Source organism: Panulirus ornatus, chromosome 4 (assembly GCF_036320965.1).
Source record: "Panulirus ornatus isolate Po-2019 chromosome 4, ASM3632096v1, whole genome shotgun sequence".
Lineage (NCBI taxonomy): Eukaryota > Metazoa > Arthropoda > Malacostraca > Decapoda > Palinuridae > Panulirus > Panulirus ornatus.
The window spans coordinates 68,769,085-68,794,011 of record NC_092227.1 but is presented as its reverse complement, the minus strand read 5'-3'; the positions used below and the strand labels follow the sequence as shown (position 1 = coordinate 68,794,011).

General features: G+C 41.2%; 1 protein-coding gene across 1 annotated transcript in view; it reads right to left on the bottom strand.

The window, feature by feature from the left end:
• The window catches only part of Ac3 (Adenylate cyclase 3), a 241,859-nt gene that overhangs the window by 105,663 nt on the left and 111,269 nt on the right, over positions 1-24,927 (bottom strand). The gene's annotated exons all lie outside the window — the stretch shown is intronic.

Here is a 24,927-nt window from a genome sequence, read left to right as displayed (position 1 = left end):
CAACTCCCTACACTCCTCTACAATATGGGTTTTAACTCTAAAAATTCATACTATACCTACAAAAACTTAACACGCACCTAATGTTTAACATAACATAATGAGAACTTGTATGTACAATTGTAGGAGGTAAGATTACCTGGTACTCTGTACTTGTTGGAGCATCATATATAATGTTATTACACTTTTAACAAGATTACTCTGGATATCCTATAGTCCCTTAAAGTGCAGTGATTTTTTTCATATTCTCTTCAAGAAAATAACATTCAGTAATGTATCTTCAGCAGGTAATATTTTCATCATTCTTAATGTCATCATTCTTATTCTGATGTAAGCAGCATCTGGTTAATTTTTGTTGATATTAGTGACACTGTCATGGTGAAGGCTAGGTGTGTTGGGGTGTGTGTAAAATTTACGATGAAACATGACGGTCCCTTATATGATTATTTCCTAAATTTCAGTTGGTGGCACGCAATGAGATCCAAGGACTACTGACTTCTAAGATTTATCTTAAATATATTCAAATTTTGCTTGTCTATGCTAAAATATATTCAAATTTTGCTTGTCTACGCTAAGAGGGTATCAATCCACTGCTACTTCTAAATGCACATCCAGAAATGGACAAATATTTTCCGTTAAAGCTTTAGAAGTTGGTAGTAAAGATCTAAGCTCTGGGAGCTGAAATGATGGCACATTACTTTTGGCCATTTAGATCAGCCATAAACCATAAGGATAAAAAACAACAATGACAACACACATGGGTCCTACTCCACCATGGCAGTGCTTTGTTCAACTGTCAGAGGTCAGCTTAACCCTTGGGAATGATGGCCTGGCCTTTGACCTTAACTGTGGTGCTTTAAAAGGTTTAGAATACTCCTGGCAACTTTCTTCAAAAAGATGTTTTTTCCCTTCTTACCCTACTGTTCTAACAAGGTCAAATGGACATGTTTTCATTTTACCCTACTGTTTTCACAAGGTTCGAGGTGTTCTCATCTTTTTTACCCTACTGTTCTAACAAGGTCAGAGGTGGTGTTCTCTTCTTATCCTGCTGCTCTAATAAAGTCAAAGGTGTTCTCTTCTTATCCTATTCTTCTAACAAAGTTAGAAGGGCTCTCCTCTTCTTACCTTACTGTCCTAACAGGGTCAAAGGCTCTGATAAGAAATACAACAATATTTTTAAGTTTCGCTACTGCCAATACAACTGATCATTCCAACACACTATTAATGATATCAAAACTGCAAGTTCAATCTGTGAATCTTCAGAGGTGTCTGTATCTGTGACATATCAAGTTTAATTTGATTACCTACATCTACAAGAAACATCCACCCTCTTAATGATTCATTTGCTGCATAAGTGCTTCCACTGCATTGGGAATATAAAGTTATCTCTATAATACTAACAACATGCATCTGCAGCATATAAGTTTGAGTCAGTAACTGTGCTCATTTGTGTTGGTTGTCTTCCAATTAATACAACTAACTTGTATCTTAAGGTGTCCTCACAAGTACTGAAGTAAGCAGTTCTACATAGGCTGTCTTTGCATCGCAGATTAAACTGGAATGTCGATTTGGATCCATCGCTGAAAGTTTTCCACAGTAGGTGAAATTTTCTTGGAAACTAAAAGGAATGAATTTACATCTGCAAGAAGCCTCATCTTGATACTCCAAGGAGTGTTGTATGTGTGAAGAAGATGAATTTCAGGAAACAACTGTGATGGTACATAACTATAAAGCAAGTAATCTCATGTAACTGCTACTAAATTACATGAAATTACAAAACTATTAAATGAAATATGAACACTTTACCACAACAACATAGTATAGCATAGAAACAAGACTTGGTGCATTGCACATGACAGATGTAGACTGAGTGTGAACGAATATGGCCTTTTGTCTTTTCCTTGCACCACCTCGCGGGGTGGAGTGGAGGATGCTATTTCATGTGTGGCAGGGTGGCAACGGAATGGATAAAAGCAACAAGTATGAATATGTACATGTGTATATATGTATATGTCTGTGTATATATATGTATGTTCACGTTGAAATGTACAGGTATGTATATATGCGTGTGTGGGAGTGTATGTATATACATATATACACATTATACATATATATATATATATATATATTTTTTTTTTTATTATACTTTGTCGCTGTCTCCCGCGTTTGCGAGGTAGCGCAAGGAAACAGACGAAAGAAATGGCCCAACCCCCCCCATACACATGTATATACATATGTCCACACACGCAAATATACATACCTACACAGCTTTCCATGGTTTACCCCAGACGCTTCACATGCCTTGATTCAATCCACTGACAGCACGTCAACCCCGCTATACCACATCGCTCCAATTCACTCTATTCCTTGCCCTCCTTTCACCCTCCTGCATGTTCAGGCCCCGATCACACAAAATCTTTTTCACTCCATCTTTCCACCTCCAATTTGGTCTCCCTCTTCTCCTCGTTCCCTCCACCTCCGACACATATATCCTCTTGGTCAATCTTTCCTCACTCATTCTCTCCATGTGCCCAAACCACTTCAAAACACCCTCTTCTGCTCTCTCAACCACGCTCTTTTTATTTCCACACATCTCTCTTACCCTTACGTTACTCACTCGATCAAACCACCTCACACCACACATTGTCCTCAAACATCTCATTTCCAGCACATCCATCCTCCTGCGCACAACTCTATCCATAGCCCACGCCTCGCAACCATACAACATTGTTGGAACCACTATTCCTTCAAACATACCCATTTTTGCTTTCCGAGATAATGTTCTCGACTTCCACACATTCTTCAAGGCCCCCAGAATTTTCGCCCCCTACCCCACCCTATGATCCACTTCCGCTTCCATGGTTCCATCCGCTGCCAGATCCACTCCCAGATATCTAAAACACTTCACTTCCTCCAGTTTTTCTCCTTTCAAACTCACCTCCCAATTGACTTGACCCTCAACCCTACTGTACCTAATAACCTTGCTCTTATTCACATTTACTCTTAACTTTCTTCTTCCACACACTTTACCAAACTCAGTCACCAGCTTCTGCAGTTTCTCACATGAATCAGCCACCAGCGCTGTATCATCAGCGAACAACAACTGACTCACTTCCCAAGCTCTCTCATCCCCAACAGACTTCATACTTGCCCCTCTTTCCAAAACTCTTGCATTTACCTCCCTAACAACCCCATCCATAAACAAATTAAACAACCATGGAGACATCACACACCCCTGCCGCAAACCTACATTCACTGAGAACCAATCACTTTCCTCTCTTCCTACACGTACACATGCCTTACATCCTCGATAAAAACTTTTCACTGCTTCTAACAACTTGCCTCCCACACCATATATTCTTAATACCTTCCACAGAGCATCTCTATCAACTCTATCATATGCCTTCTCCAGATCCATAAATGCTACATACAAATCCATTTGCTTTTCTAAGTATTTCTCACATACATTCTTCAAAGCAAACACCTGATCCACACATCCTCTACCACTTCTATATATATATATATATATATATATATATATATATATATATATATATATATATATATATATATATATATGTCTCCATGGTTGTTTAATTTGTTTATGGATGGGGTTGTTAGGGAGGTAAATGCAAGAGTCTTGGAAAGAGGGGCAAGTATGAAGTCTGTTGGGGATGAGAGAGCTTGGGAAGTGAGTCAGTTGTTGTTCGCTGATGATACAGCGCTGGTGGCGGATTCATGTGAGAAACTGCAGAAGCTGGTGACGGAGTTTGGTAAAGTGTGTGGAAGAAGAAAGTTAAGAGTAAATGTGAATAAGAGCAAGGTTATTAGGTACAGTAGGGTTGAGGGTCAAGTCAATTGGGAGGTGAGTTTGAATGGTGAAAAACTGGAGGAAGTGAAGTATTTTAGATATCTGGGAGTGGATCTGTCAGCGGATGGAACCATGGAAGCGGAAGTGGATCATAGGGTGGGGGAGGGGGCGAAAATTTTGGGAGCCTTGAAAAATGTGTGGAAGTCGAGAACATTATCCCGGAAAGCAAAAATGGGTATGTTTGAAGGAATAGTAGTTCCAACAATGTTGTATGGTTGCGAGGCGTGGGCTATGGATAGAGTTGTGCGCAGGAGGATGGATGTGCTGGAAATGAGATGTTTGAGGACAATGTGTGGTGTGAGGTGGTTTGATCGAGTAAGTAACGTAAGGGTAAGAGAGATGTGTGGAAATAAAAAGAGCGTGGTTGAGAGAGCAGAAGAGGGTGTTTTAAAATGGTTTGGGCACATGGAGAGAATGAGTGAGGAAAGATTGACCAAGAGGATATATGTGTCGGAGGTGGAGGGAACGAGGAGAAGAGGGAGACCAAATTGGAGGTGGAAAGATGGAGTGAAAAAGATTTTGTGTGATCGGGGCCTGAACATGCAGGAGGGTGAAAGGAGGGCAAGGAATAGAGTGAATTGGAGCGATGTGGTATACAGGGGTTGACGTGCTGTCAGTGGATTGAATCAAGGCATGTGAAGCGTCCGGGGTAAACCATGGAAAGCTGTGTAGGTATGTATATTTGTGTGTGTGGACGTGTGTATGTACATGTGTATGGGGGGGGTTGGGCCATTTCTTTCGTCTGTTTCCTTGCGCTACCTCGCAAACGCGGGAGACAGCGACAAAGTATAAAAAAAAAAAAAAAAAAAATATATATATATATATATGTGTGAATGTAGGTTTGCAGCAGGGGTGTGTGATGTCTCCATGGTTGTTTAATTTGTTTATGGATGGGGTTGTTAGGGAGGTGAATGCAAGAGTTTTGGAAAGAGGGGCAAGTATGAAGTCTGCTGGGGATGAGAGAGCTTGGGAAGTGAGTCAGTTGTTGTTCGCTGATGATACAGCGCTGGTGGCTGATTCATGTGAGAAACTGCAGAAGCTGGTGACTGAGTTTGGTAAAGTGTGTGAAAGAAGAAAGTTAAGAGTAAATGTGAATAAGAGCAAGGTTATTAAGTAAAGTAGGGTTGAGGGTCAAGTCAATTGGGAGGTGAGTTTGAATAGAGAAAAACTGGAGGAAGTGAAGTGTTTTAGATATCTGGGAGTGGATCTGGCAGCGGATGGAAACATGGAAGCGGAAGTGGATCATAGGGTGGTGGAGGGGGCGAAAATTCTGGGAGCCTTGAAGAATGTGTGGAAGTCGAGAACATTATCTCGGAAAGCAAAAATGGGTATGTTTGAAGGAATAGTGGTTCCAACAATGTTGTATGGTTGCGAGGCGTGGGCTATGGATAGAGTTGTGCGCAGGAGGATGGATGTGCTGGAAATGAGATGTTTGAGGACAATGTGTGGTGTGAGGTGGTTTGATCGAGTAAGTAACGTAAGGGTAAGAGAGATGTGTGGAAATAAAAAGAGCGTGGTTGAGAGAGCAGAAGAGGGTGTTTTGAAATGGTTTGGGCACATGGAGAGAATGAGTGAGGAAAGATTGACCAAGAGGATATATGTGTCGGAGGTGGAGGGAACGAGAAGAGGGAGACCAAATTGGAGGTGGAAAGTTGGAGTGAAAAAGATTCTGTGTGATCGGGGCCTGAACATGCAGGAGGGTGAAAGGAGGGCAAGGAATAGAGTGAATTGGAGCAATGTGGTATACCGGGGTTGACGTGCTGTCAGTGGATTGAATCAAGGCATGTGAAGCGTCTGGGGTAAACCATGGAAAGCTGTGTAGGTATGTATATTTGCGTGTGTGGACGTATGTATATACATGTGTATGGGGGTGGGTTGGGCCATTTCTTTTGTCTGTTCCTTACGCTACCTCGCAAATGCGGGAGACAGCGGCAAAAAAAAAAAAATATATATATATATATATATATATATATATATCTTCCATTGTTCTCACCTTTTTCCATTCCGTACTCAGTCTCTCCTGGTACTTCCTCACACAAGTCTCCTTCCCAAGCTCACTTACTCTCACCACCCTCTTCACCCCAACATTCACTCTTCTTTTCTGAAAACCCATACAAATCTTCACCTTAGCCTCCACAAGATAATGATCAGACATCCCTCCAGTTGCACCTCTCAGCACATTAACATCCAAAAGTCTCTCTTTCGCGCGCCTGTCAATTAACACGTAATCCAATAACGCTCTCTGGCCATCTCTCCTACTTACATAAGTATACTTATGTATATCTCGCTTTTTAAACCTAGTATTCCCAATCATCAGTCCTTTTTCAGCACATAAATCTACAAGCTCTTCACCATTTCCATTTACAACACTGAACACCCCATGTATACCAATTATTCCCTCAACAATGGAAGTAAGGGGAGTGGGGGAGGAATGGGATGTATTTAGGGAATCAGTGATGGATTGCGCAAAAGATGCTTGTGGCATGAGAAGAGTGGGAGGTGGGTTGATTAGAAAGGGTAGTGAGTGGTGGGATGAAGAAGTAAGAGTATTAGTGAAAGAGAAGAGAGAGGCATTTGGATGATTTTTGCAGGGAAAAAATGAAATTGAGTGGGAGACGTATAAAAGAAAGAGACAGGAGGTCAAGAGAAAGGTGCAAGAGGTGAAAAAAAGGGCAAATGAGAGTTGGGGTGAGAGAGTATCATTAAATTTTAGGGAGAATAAAAAGATGTTCTGGAAGGAGGTAAATAAAGTGTGTAAGACAAGGGAGCAAATGGGAACTTCAGTGAAGGGCGCAAATGGGGAGGTGATAACAAGTAGTGGTGATGTGAGAAGGAGATGGAGTGAGTATTTTGAAGGTTTGTTGAATGTGTTTGATGATAGAGTGGCAGATATAGGGTGTTTTGGTCGAGGTGGTGTGCAAAGTGCGAGGGTTAGGGAAAATGAGTTGGTAAACAGAGAAGAGGTAGTGAAAGCTTTGCGGAAGATGAAAGCCGGCAAGGCAGCAGGTTTGGATGGTATTGCAGTGGAATTTATTAAAAAAGGGGGTGACTGTATTGTTGACTGGTTGGTAAGGTTATTTAATGTATGTATGACTCATGGTGAGGTGCCTGAGGATTGGCGGAATGCGTGCATAGTGCCATTGTACAAAGGCAAAGGGGATAAGAGTGAGTGCTCAAATTACAGAGGTATAAGTTTGTTGAGTATTCCTGGCAAATTATATGGGAGGGTATTGATTGAGAGGGTGAAGGCATGTACAGAGCATCAGATTGGGGAAGAGCAGTGTGGTTTCAGAAGTGGTAGAGGATGTGTGGATCAGGTGTTTGCTTTGAAGAATGTATGTGAGAAATACTTAGAAAAGCAAATGGATTTGTATGTAGCATTTATGGATCTGGAGAAGGCATATGATAGAGTTGATAGAGATGCTCTGTGGAAGGTATTAAGAATATATGGTGTGGGAGGCAAGTTGTTAGAAGCAGTGAAAAGTTTTTATCGAGGATGTAAGGCATGTGTACGTGTAGGAAGAGAGGAAAGTGATTGGTTCTCAGTGAATGTAGGTTTGCGGCAGGGGTGTGTGATGTCTCCATGGTTGTTTAATTTGTTTATGGATGGGGTTGTTAGGGAGGTAAATGCAAGAGTTTTGGAAAGAGGTGCAAGTATGAAGTCTGTTGGGGATAAGAGAGCTTGGGAAGTGAGTCAGTTGTTGTTCGCTGATGATACAGCGCTGGTGGCTGATTCATGTGAGAAACTGCAGAAGCTGGTGACTGAGTTTGGTAAAGTGTGTGAAAGATGAAAGTTAAGAGTAAATGTGAATAAGAGCAAGGTTATTAGGTACAGTAGGGTTGAGGGTCAAGTCAATTGGGAGGTGAGTTTGAATGGAGAAAAACTGGAGGAAGTGAAGTGTTTTAGATATCTGGGAGTGGATCTGTCAGCGGATGGAACCATGGAAGCGGAAGTGATCATAGGGTGGGGGAGGGGGCGAAAATCCTGGGAGCCTTGAAGAATGTGTGGAAGTCGAGAACATTATCTCGGAAAGCAAAAATGGGTATGTTTGAAGGAATAGTGGTTCCAACAATGTTGTATGGTTGCGAGGCGTGGGCTATGGATAGAGTTGTGCGCAGGAGGGTGGATGTGCTGGAAATGAGATGTTTGAGGACAATGTGTGGTGTGAGGTGGTTTGATCGAGTAAGTAACGTAAGGGTAAGAGAGATGTGTGGAAATAAAAAGAGCGTGGTTGAGAGAGCAGAAGAGGGTGTTTTGAAATGGTTTGGGCACATGGAGAGAATGAGTGAGGAAAGATTGACCAAGAGGATATATGTGTCGGAGGTGGAGGGAACGAGGAGAAGAGGGAGACCAAATTGGAGGTGGAAAGATGGAGTGAAAAGGATTTTGTGTGATCGGGGCCTGAACATGCAGGAGGGTGAAAGGAGGGCAAGGAATAGAGTGAATTGGAGCGATGTGGTATACAGGGGTTGACGTGCTGTCAGTGGATTGAATCAAGGCATGTGAAGCGTCTGGGGTAAACCATGGAAGCTGTGTAGGTATGTATATTTGCGTGTGTGGACGTGTGTATGTACATGTGTATGGGGGGGGTTGGGCCATTTCTTTCGTCTGTTTCCTTGCGCTACCTCGCAAACGCGGGAGACAGCGACAAAGTATAAAAAAAAAAAAAAAAAAAAAAAAAAATATATATATATATATATATATATATATATATATATATATATATATATATATATATATATATATATTTCTTTCTTTCATACTATTCGCCATTTCCCGCGTTAGCGAGGTAGCGTTAAGAACAGAGGACTGGGCCTTTGAGGGAATATCCTCACCTGGCCCCCTTCTCTGTTCCTTCTTTTGGAAAATCAAAAAAAAAAAATGAGAGGGGAGGATTTCCAGCCCCCCGCTGGCTTCCCTTTTAGTCGCCTTCTACGATACGCAGGGAATACGTGGGAAGTATTCTTTCTCCCCTATCCCCAGGGATAATTTATATATATATATATATATATATATATATATATATATATATATATATATATATATATATATATATATATATTATCCCTGGGGATAGGGGAGAAAGAATACTTCCCATGTATTCCCTGCATGTCGTAGAAGGCGACTAAAAGAGATGTATAAAAGAAAGAGACAGGAGGTCAAGAGAAAGGTGCAAGAGGTGAAAAAGAGGGCAAATGAGAGTTGGGGTGAGAGAGTATCATTAAATTTTAGGGAGAATAAAAAGATGTTCTGGAAGGAGGGAAATAAAGTGCGTAAGACAAGGGAGCAAATGGGAACTTCAGTGAAGGGCGCTAATGAGGAGGTGATAACAAGTAGTGGTAATGTGAGAAGGAGATGGATTGAGTATTTTGAAGGTTTGTTGAATGTGTTTGATGATAGAGTGGCAGATATAGGGTGTTTTGGTCGAGGTGGTGTGCAAAGTGAGAGGGTTAGGGAAAATGATTTGGTAAACAGAGAAGAGGTAGTAAAAGCTTTGCGGAAGATGAAAGCCGGCAAGGCTGCAGGTTTGGATGGTATTGCAGTGGAATTTATTAAAAAAGGGGGTGACTGTATTATGGACTGGTTGGTAAGGTTATTTAATGTATGCATGACTCATGATGAGGTGCCTGAGGATTGGCGGAATGCATGCATAGTGCCATTGTACAAAGGCAAAGGGGATAAGAGGGAGTGCTCAAATTACAGAGGTATAAGTTTGTTGAGTATTCCTGGTGAATTATATGGGAGGGTATTGATTGAGAGGGTGAAGGCATGTACAGAGAATCAGATTGGGGAAGAGCAGTGTGGTTTCAGAAGTGGTAGAGGATGTGTGGATCAGGTGTTTGCTTTGAAGAATGTATGTGAGAAATACTTAGAAAAGCAAATGGATTTGTATGTAGCATTTATGGATCTGGAGAAGGCATATGATAGAGTTGATAGAGATGCTCTGTGGAAGGTATTAAGAATATATGGTGTGGGTGGCAAGTTGCTAGAAGCAGTGAAAAGTTTTTATCGAGGATGTAAGGAATGTGTACGTGTAGGAAGAGAGGAAAGTGATTGGTTCTCAGTGAATGTAGGTTTGCGGCAGGGGTGTGTGATGTCTCCATGGTTGTTTAATTTGTTTATGGATAGGGTTGTTAGGGAGGTGAATGCAAGAATTTTGGAAAGAGGGGCAGGTATGAAGTCTGTTGTGGATGAGAGAGCTTGGGAAGTGAGTCAGTTGTTGTTCGCTGATGATACAGCGCTGGTGGCTGATTCATGTGAGAAACTGCAGAAGCTGGTGACTGAGTTTGGTAAAGTGTGTGAAAGAAGAAAGTTAAGAGTAAATGTGAATAAGAGCAAGGTTATTAGGAACAGTAGGGTTGAGGGTCAAGTCAATTGGGAGGTAAGTTTGAATGGAGAAAAACTGGAGGAAGTAAAGTGTTTTAGAGATCTGGGAGTGGATCTGGCAGCGGATGGAACCATGGAAGCGGAAGGGAATCATAGGGTGGGGGAGGGGGCGAAAATCCTGGGAGCCTTGAAGAATGTGTGGAAGTCGAGAACATTATCTCGGAAAGCAAAAATGGGTATGTTTGAAGGAATAGTGGTTCCAACAATGTTGTATGGTTGCGAGGCGTGGGCTATGGATAGAGTTGTGTGCAGGAGGGTGGATGTGCTGGAAATGAGATGTTTGAGGACAATGTGTGGTGTGAGGTGGTTTGATCGAGTAAGTAACGTAAGGGTAAGAGAGATGTGTGGAAATAAAAAGAGCGTGGTTGAGAGAAGCAGAAGAGGGTGTTTGAAATGGTTTGGGCACATGGAGAGAATGAGTGAGGAAAGATTGACCAAGAGGATATATGTGTCGGAGGTGGAGGGAACGAGAAGAGGGAGACCAAATTGGAGGGGGAAGTTGGAGTGAAAAAGATTCTGTGTGATCGGGGCCTGAACATGCAGGAGGGTGAAAGGAGGGCAAGGAATAGAGTGAATTGGAGCAATGTGGTATACCGGGGTTGACGTGCTGTCAGTGGATTGAATCAAGGCATGTGAAGCGTCTGGGGTAAACCATGGAAAGCTGTGTAGGTATGTATATTTGCGTGTGTGGACGTATGTATATACATGTGTAAGGGGGGTGGGTTGGGCCATTTCTTTTGTCTGTTCCTTACGCTACCTCGCAAATGCGGGAGACAGCGCAAAAAAAAAAAAATAAATATATAATATAATATATATATATATATATCTTCCATTGTTCTCACCTTTTTCCATTCCGTACTCAGTCTCTCCTGGTACTTCCTCACACAAGTCTCCTTCCAAGCTCACTTACTCTCACCACCCTCTTCACCCCAACATTCACTCTTCTTTTCTGAAAACCCATACAAATCTTCACCTTAGCCTCCACAAGATAATGATCAGACATCCCTCCAGTTGCACCTCTCAGCACATTAACATCCAAAAGTCTCTCTTCGCGCGCCTGTCAATTAACACGTAATCCAATAACGCTCTCTGGCCATCTCTCCTACTTACATAAGTATACTTATGTATATCTCGCTTTTAAACTAGTATTCCCAATCATCAGTCCTTTTTCAGCACATAAATCTACAAGCTCTTCACCATTTCCATTTACAACACTGAACACCCCATGTATACCAATTATTCCCTCAACAATGGAAGTAAGGGGAGTGGGGGAGGAATGGGATGTATTTAGGGAATCAGTGATGGATTGCGCAAAAGATGCTTGTGGCATGAAAGAGTGGGAGGTGGGTTGATTTGAAAGGGTAGTGAGTGGTGGGATGAAGAAGTAAGAGTATAGTGAAAGAGAAGAGAGAGGCATTTGGAGATTTTTGCAGGGAAAAAATGAAATTGAGTGGGAGACGTATAAAAGAAAAGAGACAGGAGGTCAAGAGAAAGGTGCAAGAGGTGAAAAAAAGGGCAAATGAGAGTTGGGGTGAGAGAGTATCATTAAATTTTAGGGAGAATAAAAAGATGTTCTGGAAGGAGGTAAATAAAGTGTGTAAGACAAGGGAGCAAATGGGAACTTCAGTGAAGGGCGCAAATGGGAGGTGATAACAAGTAGTGGTGATGTGAGAAGGAGATGGAGTGAGTATATTTGAAGGTTTGTTGAATGTGTTTGATGATAGAGTGGCAGATATAGGGTGTTTTGGTCGAGGTGGTGTGCAAAGTGCGAGGGTTAGGGAAAATGATTGGTAAACAGAGAAGAGGTAGTGAAAGCTTTGCGGAAGATGAAAGCCGGCAAGGCAGCAGGTTTGGATGGGATTGCAGTGGAATTTATTAAAAAAGGGGGTGACTGTATTGTTGACTGGTTGGTAAGGTTATTTAATGTATGTATGACTCATGGTGAGGTGCCTGAGGATTGGCGGAATGCGTGCATAGTGCCATTGTACAAAGCAAAGGGGATAAGAGTGAGTGCTCAAATTACAGAGGTATAAGTTTGTTGAGTATTCCTGGCAAATTATATGGGAGGGTATTGATTGAGAGGGTGAAGGCATGTACAGAGCATCAGATTGGGGAAGAGCAGTGTGGTTTCAGAAGTGGTAGAGGATGTGGGGGATCAGGTGTTTGCTTTGAAGAATGTATGTGAGAAATACTTAGAAAAGCAAATGGATTTTTTATGTAGCATTTATGGATCTGGAGAAGGCATATGATAGAGTTGATAGAGATGCTCTGTGGAAGGTATTAAGAATATATGGTTGGGAGGCAAGTTGTTAGAAGCAGTGAAAAGTTTTTATCGAGGATGTAAGGCATGTGTACGTGTAGGAAGAGAGGAAAGTGATTGGTTCTCAGTGAATGTATGTTTGCGGCAGGGGTGTGTGATGTCTCCATGGTTGTTTAATTTGTTTATGGATGGGGTTGTTAGGGAGGTAAAATGCAAGAGTTTTGGAAAGAGGTGCAAGTATGAAGTCTGTTGGGGATAAGAGAGCTTGGGAAGTGAGTCAGTTGTTGTTCGCTGATTATACAGCGCTGGTGGCTGATTCATGTGAGAAGCTGCAGAGGCTGGTGACTGAGTTTGGTAAAGTGTGTGAAAGATGAAAGTTAAGAGTAAATGTGAATAAGAGCAAGGTTATTAGGTACAGTAGGGTTGAGGGTTAAGTCAATTGGGAGGTAAGTTTGAATGGAGAAAAACTGGAGGAAGTGAAGTGTTTTAGATATCTGGGAGTGGATCTGTCAGCGGATGGAACCATGGAAGCGGAAGTGAATCATAGGGTGGGGGAGGGGGCGAAAATCCTGGGAGCCTGAAGAATGTTTGGAAGTCGAGAACATTATCTCGGAAAGCAAAAATGGGTAGTTTGAAGGAATAGTGGTTCCAACAATGTTGTATGGTTGCGAGGCGTGGCTATGGATAGAGTTGTGCGCAGGAGGGTGAAGTGCTGGAAATGAGATGTTTGAGGACAATGTGTGGTGTGAGGTGGTTTGATCGAGTAAGTAATGTAAGGGTAAGAAAAGATGTGTGGAAATAAAAAGAGCGTGTTGAGAGAGCAGAAGAGGGTGTTTTGAAATGGTTTGGGCACATGGAGAGAATGAGTGAGGAAAGATTGACCAAGAGGATATATGTGTCGGAGGTGGAGGGAACGAGGAGAAGAGGGAGACCAAATTGGGGGTGGAAAGATGGATTTGAAAAGGATTTTGTGTGATCGGGGCCTGAACATGCAGGAGGGTGAAAGGAGGGCAAGGAATAGAGTGAATTGGACGATGTGGTATACAGGGGTTGACGTGCTGTCAGTGGATTGAATCAAGGCATGTTGAAGCGTCTGGGGTAAACCATGGAAGCTGTGTAGGTATGTATATTTGCGTGTGTGGACGTGTGTATGTACATGTGTATGGGGGGGTTGGGCCATTTCTTTCGTCTGTTTTCCTTGCGCTACCTCGCAAAGCGGGAGACAGCGACAAAGTATAAAAAAAAAAAAAAAAAAAAAAAAATATATATATATATATATATATATATATATATATATATATATATATATATATATATATATATATATTTCTTTCTTTCATACTATTCGCCATTTCCCGCGTTAGCGAGGTAGCGTTAAGACAGAGGACTGGGCCTTTGAGGGAATATCCTCACCTGGCCCCCTTCTCTGTTCCTTCTTTTGGAAAATCAAAAAAAAAAAATGAGAGGGGAGGATTTCCAGCCCCCCGCTGGCTTCCCTTTTAGTCGCCTTCTACGATACGCAGGAATACGTGGGAAGTATTCTTTCTCCCCTATCCCCAGGGATAATTTATATATATATATATATATATATATATATATATATATATATATATATATATATATATATATATATATATTATCCCTGGGGATAGGGGAGAAAGAATACTTCCCATGTATTCCCTGCATGTCGTAGAAGGCGACTAAAAGAGATGTATAAAAGAAAGAGACAGGAGGTCAAGAGAAAGGTGCAAGAGGTGAAAAAGAGGGCAAATGAGAGTTGGGGTGAGAGAGTATCATTAAATTTTAGGGAGAATAAAAAGATGTTCTGGAAGGAGGGAAATAAAGTGCGTAAGACAAGGGAGCAAATGGGAACTTCAGTGAAGGGCGCAAATGGGAGGTGATAACAAGTAGTGGTGATGTGAGAAGGAGATGGAGTGAGTATTTTGAAGGTTTGTTGAATGTGTTTGATGATAGAGTGGCAGATATAGGGTGTTTTGGTCGAGGTGGTGTGCAAAGTGAGAGGGGTAGGGAAAATGATTTGGTAAACAGAGAAGAGGTAGTGAAAGCTTTGCGGAAGATGAAAGCCGGCAAGGCAGCAGGTTTGGATGGTATTGCAGTGGAATTTATTAAAAAAGGGGGTGACTGTATTGTTGACTGGTTGGTAAGGTTATTTAATGTATGTATGACTCATGGTGAGGTGCCTGAGGATTGGCGGAATGCGTGCATAGTGCCATTGTACAAAGGCAAAGGGGATAAGAGTGAGTGCTCAAATTACAGAGGTATAAGTTTGTTGAGTATTCCTGGTAATTATATGGGAGGGTATTGATTGAGAGGGTGAAGGCATGTACAGAGCATCAGATTGGGGAAGAGCAGTGTGGTTTCAGAAGTGGTAGAGGATGTGTGGATCAGGTGTTTGCTTTGAAGAATGTATGTGAGAAATACTTAGAAAAGCAAATGGATTTGTATGTAGCATTTATGGATCTGGAGAAGGCATATGATAGAGTTGATAGAGATGCTCTGTGGAAGGTATTAAGAATATATGGTGTGGGAGGAAAGTTGTTAGAAGCAGTGAAAAGTTTTTATCGAGGATGTAAGGCATGTGTACGTGTAGGAAGAGAGGAAAGTGATTGGTTCTCAGTGAATGTAGGTTTGCGGCAGGGGTGTGTGATGTCTCCATGGTTGTTTAATTTGTTTATGGATGGGGTTGTTAGGGAGGTAAATGCAAGAGTTTTGGAAAGAGGGGCAAGTATGAAGTCTGTTGGGGATGAGAGAGCTTGGGAAGTGAGTCAGTTGTTGTTCGCTGATGATACAGCACTGGTGGCTGATTCATGTGAGAAACTGCAGAAGCTGGTGACTGAGTTTGGAAAAGTGTGAGGAAGAAGAAAGTTAAGAGTAAATGTGAATAAGAGCAAGGTTATTAGGTACAGTAGGGTTGAGGGTCAAGTCAATTGGGAGGTGAGTTTGAATGGAGAAAAGCTGGAGGAAGTGAAGTGTTTTAGATATCTGGGAGTGGATCTGGCAGCGGATGGAACCATGGAAGCAGAAGTGGATCATAGGGTGGGGGAGGGGGCGAAAATCCTGGGTGCCTTGAAGAATGTGTGGAAGTCGAGAACATTATCTCGGAAAGCAAAAATGGGTATGTTTGAAGGAATAGTGGTTCCAACAATGTTGTATGGTTGCGAGGCGTGGGCTATGGATAGAGTTGTGCGCAGGAGGATGGATGTGCTGGAAATGAGATGTTTGAGGACAATGTGTGGTGTGAGGTGGTTTGATCGAGTGAGTAACGTAAGGGTAAGAGTGATGTGTGGAAATAAAAAGAGCGTGGTTGAGAGAGCAGAAGAGGGTGTTTTGAAGTGGTTTGGGCACATGGAGAGGATGAGTGAGGAAAGATTGACCAAGAGGATATATGTGTCGGAGGTGGAGGGAACAAGGAGAAGAGGGAGACCAAATTGGAGGTGGAAAGATGGAGTGAAAAAGATTTTGTGTGATCGGGGCCTGAACATGCAGGAGGGTGAAAGGAGGGCAAGGAATAGAGTGAATTGGAGCGATGTGGTATACCGGGGTTGACGTGCTGTCAGTGGATTGAATCAGGGCATGTGAGGCGTCTGGGGTAAACCATGGAAAGCTGTGTAGGTATGTATATTTGCGTGTGTGGACGTATGTATATACATGTGTATGGGGGGGGGGTTGGGCCATTTCTTTCGTCTGTTTCCTTGCGCTACCTCGCAAACGCGGGAGACAGCGACAAAGTATAATAAAAAAAAAAATAATATATATATATATATATATATATATATATATATTATTTACATATATATATATATATATATATATATATATCATTTCATACTTTGTCGCTGTCTCCCGCGTTCGCAAGATAGCACAAGGAGGAAACATGGAAAGCATGGCCCAACCCACTCACATACACATGTATGTACATACATGTCCAGACACGCACATATACGTACCTATACATTTCAATGTATACATATATATACATACACAGACATATACATATATACACATGTACATAATTCATACTTGCTGCCTTTATTCATTCCCATCGCCACCCCGCCACACATGAAATGACAACCCCCCTACCCCCCCGCACGCGCGCGTGGTAGTGCTAGGAAAAGACAACAAAGGCCACATTCGTTCACACTCAGTCTCTAGCTGTCATGTATAATGCACCGAGCCTTGTTTCATTGAAATGTTTTGTTTTTCATATAAGAAACATGTCCGGCTGCCTCCAGTAATTTTTTTTTTTTGTAGAGATTATCTGAAACTTTACCTTAACACACATATTTTCATCGCATCTTGACTGGAATTATCTGGATGTAATGTCCCGAACTTATCATTCTCAGGAGATCTGCAATATCCTCACATAAAGAAAGGAAGACACTGTATGTTGTTACTCCTTCTTTCATAACGTGTGTTACTTTAATCGATTGCAGTAATAAAATGTCTGCCAATTTCCTCTCCTAACAATCACCATATGGGTGCCATCAATACGGTCAAAAGGGTTGGTTTTAATAACTTCCTCATTCTGGGTGTGGTACAATTTATGATTCATCTTTTGTAAATGTGTTGTTTCATTTCATTAAGATGGAAGATACAAACATGAGCTGTCAGCTGTGAATGATGTGTAACACAGGAAACACCCTAAAGAAGATGCAGCAGCTACATTCTTAAGTTCAAATTGTCCTGCAAACCATTATATTCTTCCCAAAAATTAATGAAATGTATTTGTCTTCATGGCATTTCTATCAATGTGTTTGTTAATTTAAGCTGCATAGTTACTCTTTCTTAATATAGGGATATAATCATGATTTACAGAGAGAATTTTTTTTTAATATTTGCTTCTCCCACCTCAACAAGGAAGCATCAGAAACATACAATGGTTCATTTGTACACATCTATTCTCTAGTTGTCATGCACATTGTGCTGAAACCACAGCAAAATATCCACAGTCAAGCTCCACCAACTATTCCATGGTTTACCTTGACTACCTCAAATGCCCTGGGTCAGTTCATTAAAAGCATGTTGCCCGACATATACATATACATCTAATCAATTCTATCTAATGAGAGGTGGGATGAAGTTAAATTGCCAGTGAACAGGAAAAGAGAGACATATGGATGCTAATTACAGGGAATTAAAGAGAAAGCAGCAAAGGTCAAGAGGAAGGTAAATGGATGAGCATCAGAAAACTCCAGGGAGAAAAAGATGTTTTAGGAGGAGGTTAATAGTGTGAGAAAAATATAAGAACAAATGTCAAACTTACCACTGATAACAGTAGAACTTATCAGTGACTCCTATCAAACTTATGGCTGACCCAAGTCAGACTTACCAATGACCCCAGTCAAACATCACAGATTCAATTCAAACTTATCCCAGTCAAACTTATCACTGATCCAAGTCAAACCTATGACTGGTCAAAGTCAGACTTATCACTGATCCCAGTCAAACTTATCACTAATCAAAGTCAGCCTTATCACTGATCCCAGTCAATCTCATCAAAGATCACAGTCAAATCAGTTTCCAATTTCCTAAACTTTTTTCTTTGCTAATTTCACAGCCACTTGATTTACATTTCTAATTACAAAATCTTTTTATTTACATGGCAATCTCAATACCAATCAACTTATGATACTAATCTCTCAATCCATTTATTTACTTCATAATCTCATTGTTACTTGACTTACCTACAAAGCTGGTTGCATCACCCTTTAAGAAACTTACTCTTTCATTTTCTTCAACTTATATCAGTACTTATGGTTCTAAACGAGCTTTTTAACGTATGCATCTGTAAAGTTATGACAATGCTACTTCTATACTCACGTGTTTGGCACCATTTGTTCAGCAGACATAAGGGTAATCATCTGCTGAGCAGCATCTGCTCAGCACAAACACACTGCCTTATATGGAACCTGTTATTATGTTTGAGTCATGTATTAGTGAGTATACTCTTTTTAGTATAAAAGCAGGAAGAAGTTAGCATATTTACCTTGGAATGAAACACTTGCTACTACACTTATCATGGAAGTCACAGTATACCTAATGTACTTACCATACTTACCATGGGAAAACTGGTTGCATGGGAAAGTAGTGGAGTATCTGGTGCACTAACAAGACAGTAATTGGCTTTATGGTGTACTTATCGAAGAAGAGTAACAGAATATATGATATACTTACCATGAAAAAGTAGCAGAATATCTGATGCACTCACCACTGGAAAATATTGCATATCTAATGTACTTACCATGGGCACACATCAATCACTGTTGCAGTTATTGTAGTTAAGCAGCAATGGTTGCCATAAGTAATATGGGCAAACAGCAGTGACAGATATACTTTTCTTTTTGATAGTGACCGACATGGAATGAGCAGAATACGTCCCAAGCAAAGCCATTTTGGGTGAAAGGAAAAATAAAATAAAATGAAAGAAATTAATCAGGGCTCTGCAGGTTTATGTTGACCTGACTCTTAAAGGTTACATGAAGAGGGGAAGACAAAAGAAGGAAGAGTATACCACAGCTTAGCTGTCTGAGGGAAGAAGGTATCATAACAGCCAATCCTCGAGTAGGTCTCCACACAAAAACTGGGAAGCAGCAGCCAAACTTGTGCTATAGATCCAAACCTGAGAGGTGGGAACGCATGCAGACAGCTGACAAGAACAATGGCCAAAACATTACCAAAAGAATAGAGAAAGTAACAACATCACAGCATATAAAGAGGGTAGGTTGAAGGGAAATGATAACATAATGATGAGATGGAAGGCTTTTGATTCCACTCTAGTTAAAAAGAAGGAGAGGGACAGAATGAGCCATCCCATACATATGAACAATATTTGGAGAAATAAAACCCCTGCAAACATGAAATAGCTAATTATAATAAAAATAAAGGAGACTTTGTGATGATGATTACATGGGTTACCAGTATAGAGTTGATGATATCATCATGCCAAACATGTTTTTGTATTACAGTGTTGAATTCTGGTGTTTTAAAACTGAAATGAGGTAAACAAATGATTCTTAGATAAAGATATGAGAAAAAATTGCATTTTAGCATGGGTATATTTAACAAATGTACTGCTTTCCCACTGTAAGATGCTGAATGAACTGAGACGAAATATGATCAGTATGAGAAAGAGAACAGATATAAAAGGGAGGAGAGGAGGAAAAGTGAGGTGAAATAGGTAGAGTGAGATCGTTAACATAAGAGTATATTGAGTAAGAAGGAAAAAGGTGATCATTCACTGAGAGTAAAAAGAGAGTAGGTGATATGACAGCCTTTAGAAACACCACTAATGATAGGACAGGAAGGGTACGTCGCTCCATGGACAACTAAAATGGAATGCTAGAGAGGAAATCATGCATTAGAGAAAAGAGACAGAAAGGTAAGATTTAGGCCACAACCTGTCAAATGCTTAGGAGATGTTGAGGACCATGAGAAAAGTTTCACCATAATCCCTGAGAGAGGAGGACCAGAGGTGACTTACATCAGAGATCACTTGTAGAAATAGCATTGCAAAATCCATACTAATGATCTTAAAAAACAGTAATGTACTTCTTGTCTGAGAAAGTGAGAGTTTAGGAAAGTTTTGAAACTCGTAAATTCTGGAGATAGCATAAGAGAGAGCAGTGTTGTAATAGCTAAATGGGCTAGAGCAGTCCCCTCTTTTAGGAGTAGGCTGCAACAAAGAGCGCTTCCAAGTGGAAAGAAAAGTCGAAGTTTTTAGACAGAGGTGACATAGGCAAGTTAGGACTGGTGCTATCTCTGAGGCACACCACCTTAGAACTGTATGAGATATGCTATCTGAGCCACATGCCTTATCTACCTTAAGCTGGGAGAGTAATTGGGAGACCCTATACGAGCAGAATACTGGAGATGGCATAGTGTCAGGGGAAGGAGATGGAGGTGAAGAATTAGATGTTAAATCATCCAATCCAAAGTTGAGTTAAAGTAAATTGAAATACCAAAAAGAGTGGCTTCATCAGTTGAAGAGTTAGCAATACTGATTGGCATGTAAGAGAAGAATGGCTGAATTACAGAAACTGTTGTGTAGGGGAGAAAGAATTCTACCTCCATGTTCCCCACATGTTGTAGGAGACTAAAGGGGGCAGTAGCAGGGGGCTGGAAACCCTCCCCTTTTTGTATTTAAATTTCTAAAAGAGGAAACAGAGGAAGGAGTCAAGTGGGGAGTGCTCATCCTCCTTGAAGGCTCAAATGGAGATGTAACCAAGATGATAGGAGAAGAGAGATAGGTAGTATGTTTGAGGAAAGAAACCTGGATGTTCTGGCTCTGAGTGAAATGAAGCTTAACAGTAAAGGGGAAGAATGGTTTGAAAATGTCTTGGGAGTACAGTCACTGATTAGTGAGAGGACAAGAGATAAGAAAGGAATAGCACTAATCCTGAAGCAGAGGTTGTAGGAGTGTGTAACACGAGTGCAGGAAAGTAAATTCTAGATTGTTGTGGGTAAAACTGAAAGTGGATGGCGAGAGAAGAAAGATCATGAAAGGCATGTGTTTTGGGAGCAGCTGAGCGAGTGTATCAGTAGCTTTGTGTAAGGGACTATGTATAAATGATGGGTGATTTAGATTTGAAGGTAAGTAATGTGGCAGTTTGGGATATAATTGGGGTGCATGGGTTATTCAGTGTTATGAATGGAAAAGGTGAAGAGCTTGTGAAATTGCATGCTAAGAAAAGACTGGTGATTGGAAAAACCTAGTTTAAAATGAAATATACCCAAGTATAGGTATGTGAGTATGAGCTATGATCAGTGGGCATTATTAGATTATGTAATAATTGATAGGCACGCAAATGAGAGACTTTTGAACACAAATATGCTGAGAGTGGGATGTCCAATGCTAGTGGGATGTCCAATCACTAACTTGTGGAGACGAGGGTACAGATTTGTCGAGGTTTTCAAAAAAGAAGAGACAACAATGGGATGATGAGAGAGGTGATAGTAATCGAGCTTGGAATGAGGAATTGTCTGAAGAAATATCAGGAGACACTGAGTGTAGATTGGCAAAAAGTGAGAGCAAATTAAGTGAGAAAGTGGGTGAGGAATGGGAGTGGTGGCATATGTAAGAGATGCATGTGGCATGCGAAAAGTGGGAGGTGGGCTGATTAAAAAGGGTAGTGACTGGTGGGATGAAGAAGTAAAGTTGCCAGTGAAAGAGAAAAGATAGGTTTTGGGCAGTGCTTACACGAAGGAGTGAAAATCATTGGGAGATGTATGAGAGAAAGCAGCAGGAAGTCAAGAGGAAGGTGCAGGAGTTGAAAAAGAAGGGAAATGAAAATTGGGGTGAGAAATTATCATTAAACTTTAATGAGGATAAAAAGTAGTTTTGGAAAGAGGTAATGATATGCAAAAAATGAGAGGTCAAATGGGGACAATGGTGAAGGGAGGAAAGGGGAAGTGATAACAGGAAGTGATGGAGTGAGGAACAAATACAGTGAGTATTTTGAAGAATAGAGTGGCAGATGTAGAGTGTCTAGCTGGGGGTGGAATGCGAGGTGAGAGAAAAAGGGAGAGTGGTTTAGTGAAAGGAGAAGAGATAGTGAAAGCCTTACAGAAGAAGAAATCTGGCAAGGCAGTGGGAGTGGATAGTACTGCAGTTGAATTTATGAAGAAAGGGAGTGACTGTGTTGTTGATTGTTTGGTAAGGGTATTCGGTGTATGTATAGATCTTGGTGAGGTGTCTGAGGATTTGAGGAATGCATGCATAGTGCCACTGTATAAAGGTATAAGTTTGTCGAGTACACCTTGAAAATCATATAAGAGGGTATTGATGGAGAAGGTGAAGGCAGGTACAGAGAAACAGATTGGGGAAGAGCAGTGTGGTTTCAAAAGTGGTAGAGGATGTGTGCATCATGCGTTTGCTTTGAAGAATGTGTGTGAGAAATACTTAGAAAAACAGGTGGACTTGTGTGTGGCATTCATGGATCTGAAGAAGGCACATGATAAGGTTGATAGAGATGCTTTGTGGAGGGTCTTAAGACTATATGGTGTGGGAGGTAAACCGCTATAAGCAGAGAAGTTTTTATCAAGGATGTAAGGTTTGAGTATGAGTAGGAAGTGAGGAGAGTGATTGGTTCCTAGTGAAGGCCGGTCTGTGGCAAAGGTGTGTGATATCACCACGGTTGTTTAATTTGTTTTTGGATGGGGTGGTGAAAAGGGCAAATGTAAGAGTTTTGGAGAGAAAGGTAAGTATGCAGTCTGTTGGGGATGAGAGGGCTTGGGAAGTGAGTCAGTTGTTGTTCGCCAATAATACAGCACTGGTGGCTGATTTGAGCGAGAAACTGCAGATGTTGTTGAATGAGTTTAAAAGTATGTGTGAAAGGAGAAAGTTCAGAGTAAATGTAAATAAAAGCAAGGTTATTATGTTCAACAGCATTGAGGGACAATTAAGTCGGGATGTATGTTTGAATGGAGAAAAACTGGAGGAAGTGAAGTGTTTTAGATATCTGGAAGTGGACTTGTAGGTGTATGGAAACATGGAAGCAGAAATGAGTCATATGGTAGGGGAGGAGAAGGGGCAAAGGTTCAGAGAGTGATGAAGAATTTGTGAAAATAGAGAACATTATCTTGGAAAACAAAAATGGGTATGTTTGAAGGAATAGTACTTCCAACAATATAATATGGTTGCAAGGGTTGTGCGGAGGAGGGCGGATGGGTTGGAAATGAAATGTTTGAGGACCCCATGTGGTGTGACATGGTTTGATTCGAGTGAGTAATGAGAAGGTAGAAAAACGTGTGGTAATTAAAGGAGTGTGGTTGAGAGAGCAGAGGAAAGTGTGTTGAAATGGTTTAGATATATGGAGAAAATGAGTGAGGAAAGGTTGACAAAGAAGATATGTGTGTTAGAAGTGAAGGGAACAAGGAGAAAAGGGAGACCAAATTGGAGTTGGAAAGATGGAGCGAAAAAGATTTGGAGTGATTAGGGCCAGATCATGGAGGAGGAAGAAAGGCATGCACGGAACAAAGTGAACTGGGCTATAGATAGGGTTGTGTGGAGGAAGGTGGATGTGTTGGAAATCAGATGTTTGAGGACATTATGTGGTGTGAGTTGGTTTGATTGAGTAAGTAATGAAAGGGTAAGAGAGATGTGTGGTAATAAAAGGAGTGTGGTTGAGAGAGCAGAAGAGGGTGTATTGAAATGGTTTGGTCACATGGAGAGAATGAGTGAGGAAAGATTGACCAAGAGGATATATGTGTCAGAGGTGGAGGGAACGAGGAGAAGTGGGAGACCAAATTGGAGGTGGAAAGATGGAGTGAAAAAGATTTTGAGTGATCTGGGCCTGAACATGCAGGAGGGTGAACGGCGTGCAAGGAATAGAGTGAATTGGAACGATGTGGTATACTGGGGTCGACGTGCTGTCAATGGATTGAACCAGGGCATGTGAAGTGTCTGGGGTAAACCATGGAAAGTTTTGTGGGGCCTGGATGTGGAAAGGGAGCTGTGGTTTCGGTGCATTATACATGGCAGCTAGAGACTGAGTGTGAATGAGTGTGGCCTTTGCTGTCTTTTCTTAGCGCTACCTTGCGCACGTGCAGGGGGTTGTCATTTCATGTGTGGCGGGGTGGCGACAGGAATGAATAAAGGCTGCAAGTATGAATTATGCACATGTGTATATATATACATGTCTGTGTAAGTATATATATGTATACATTGAAATGTATAGGTATGTATATGTGGGTGTGTGGACGTGTATGTATATGCATCTGTATGTGGGTGGGTTGGGCCCTTCTTTCGTCTGTTTCCTTGTGCTACCTCGCTAATGTGGGAGACAGCAACAAAGTATAATAAAAAGAAAATAAAAAATAAATATAATGTGAGTGTGTGTGTGTGTGTGTGTGTGTGTGTGTGTGTGTGTGTGTGTGTATTGTGCATATATGTCCATGAGAGTGTATGAGAGTGGATGTCTCTTTCTTCGTCTGTTTCCTGGCGCAACCTCTTAATGCATGAAATGGCGATCAATCAAAAATCATAATAAAAACCAAAAAGTTCGGTCAGTAGAAAAGTAGTCAATAGACTAAGAGACTTTCTTTTAATGAAAGTGTGCTTAATTTTGCAAAAAACAGCCCCACAATGATTTCAAGCTGAAATGATTGCTGAGTGAGTTTCAGAGTTAGGGAAGAATTTCATGATTTGGTATGCACGCACTGTTCTTGATGCAAGAGGCAATACATAACAGGAACAATAAAATCACAACTCAGGACTTCAACCTGGTAAGAAAACTTCTGCTTATGCATTCACCACAACACAAGGCATTCTGGCTAAAGAATTGGTACCCTAAGGAAAGTTAACCAAACAGCATTTCCAGGGGGTGGGAATAAAGGACGAAAGTGTCAAATCAAACTCAGTAGAAATAAGATTGTTATCAAATGACCCTAAAG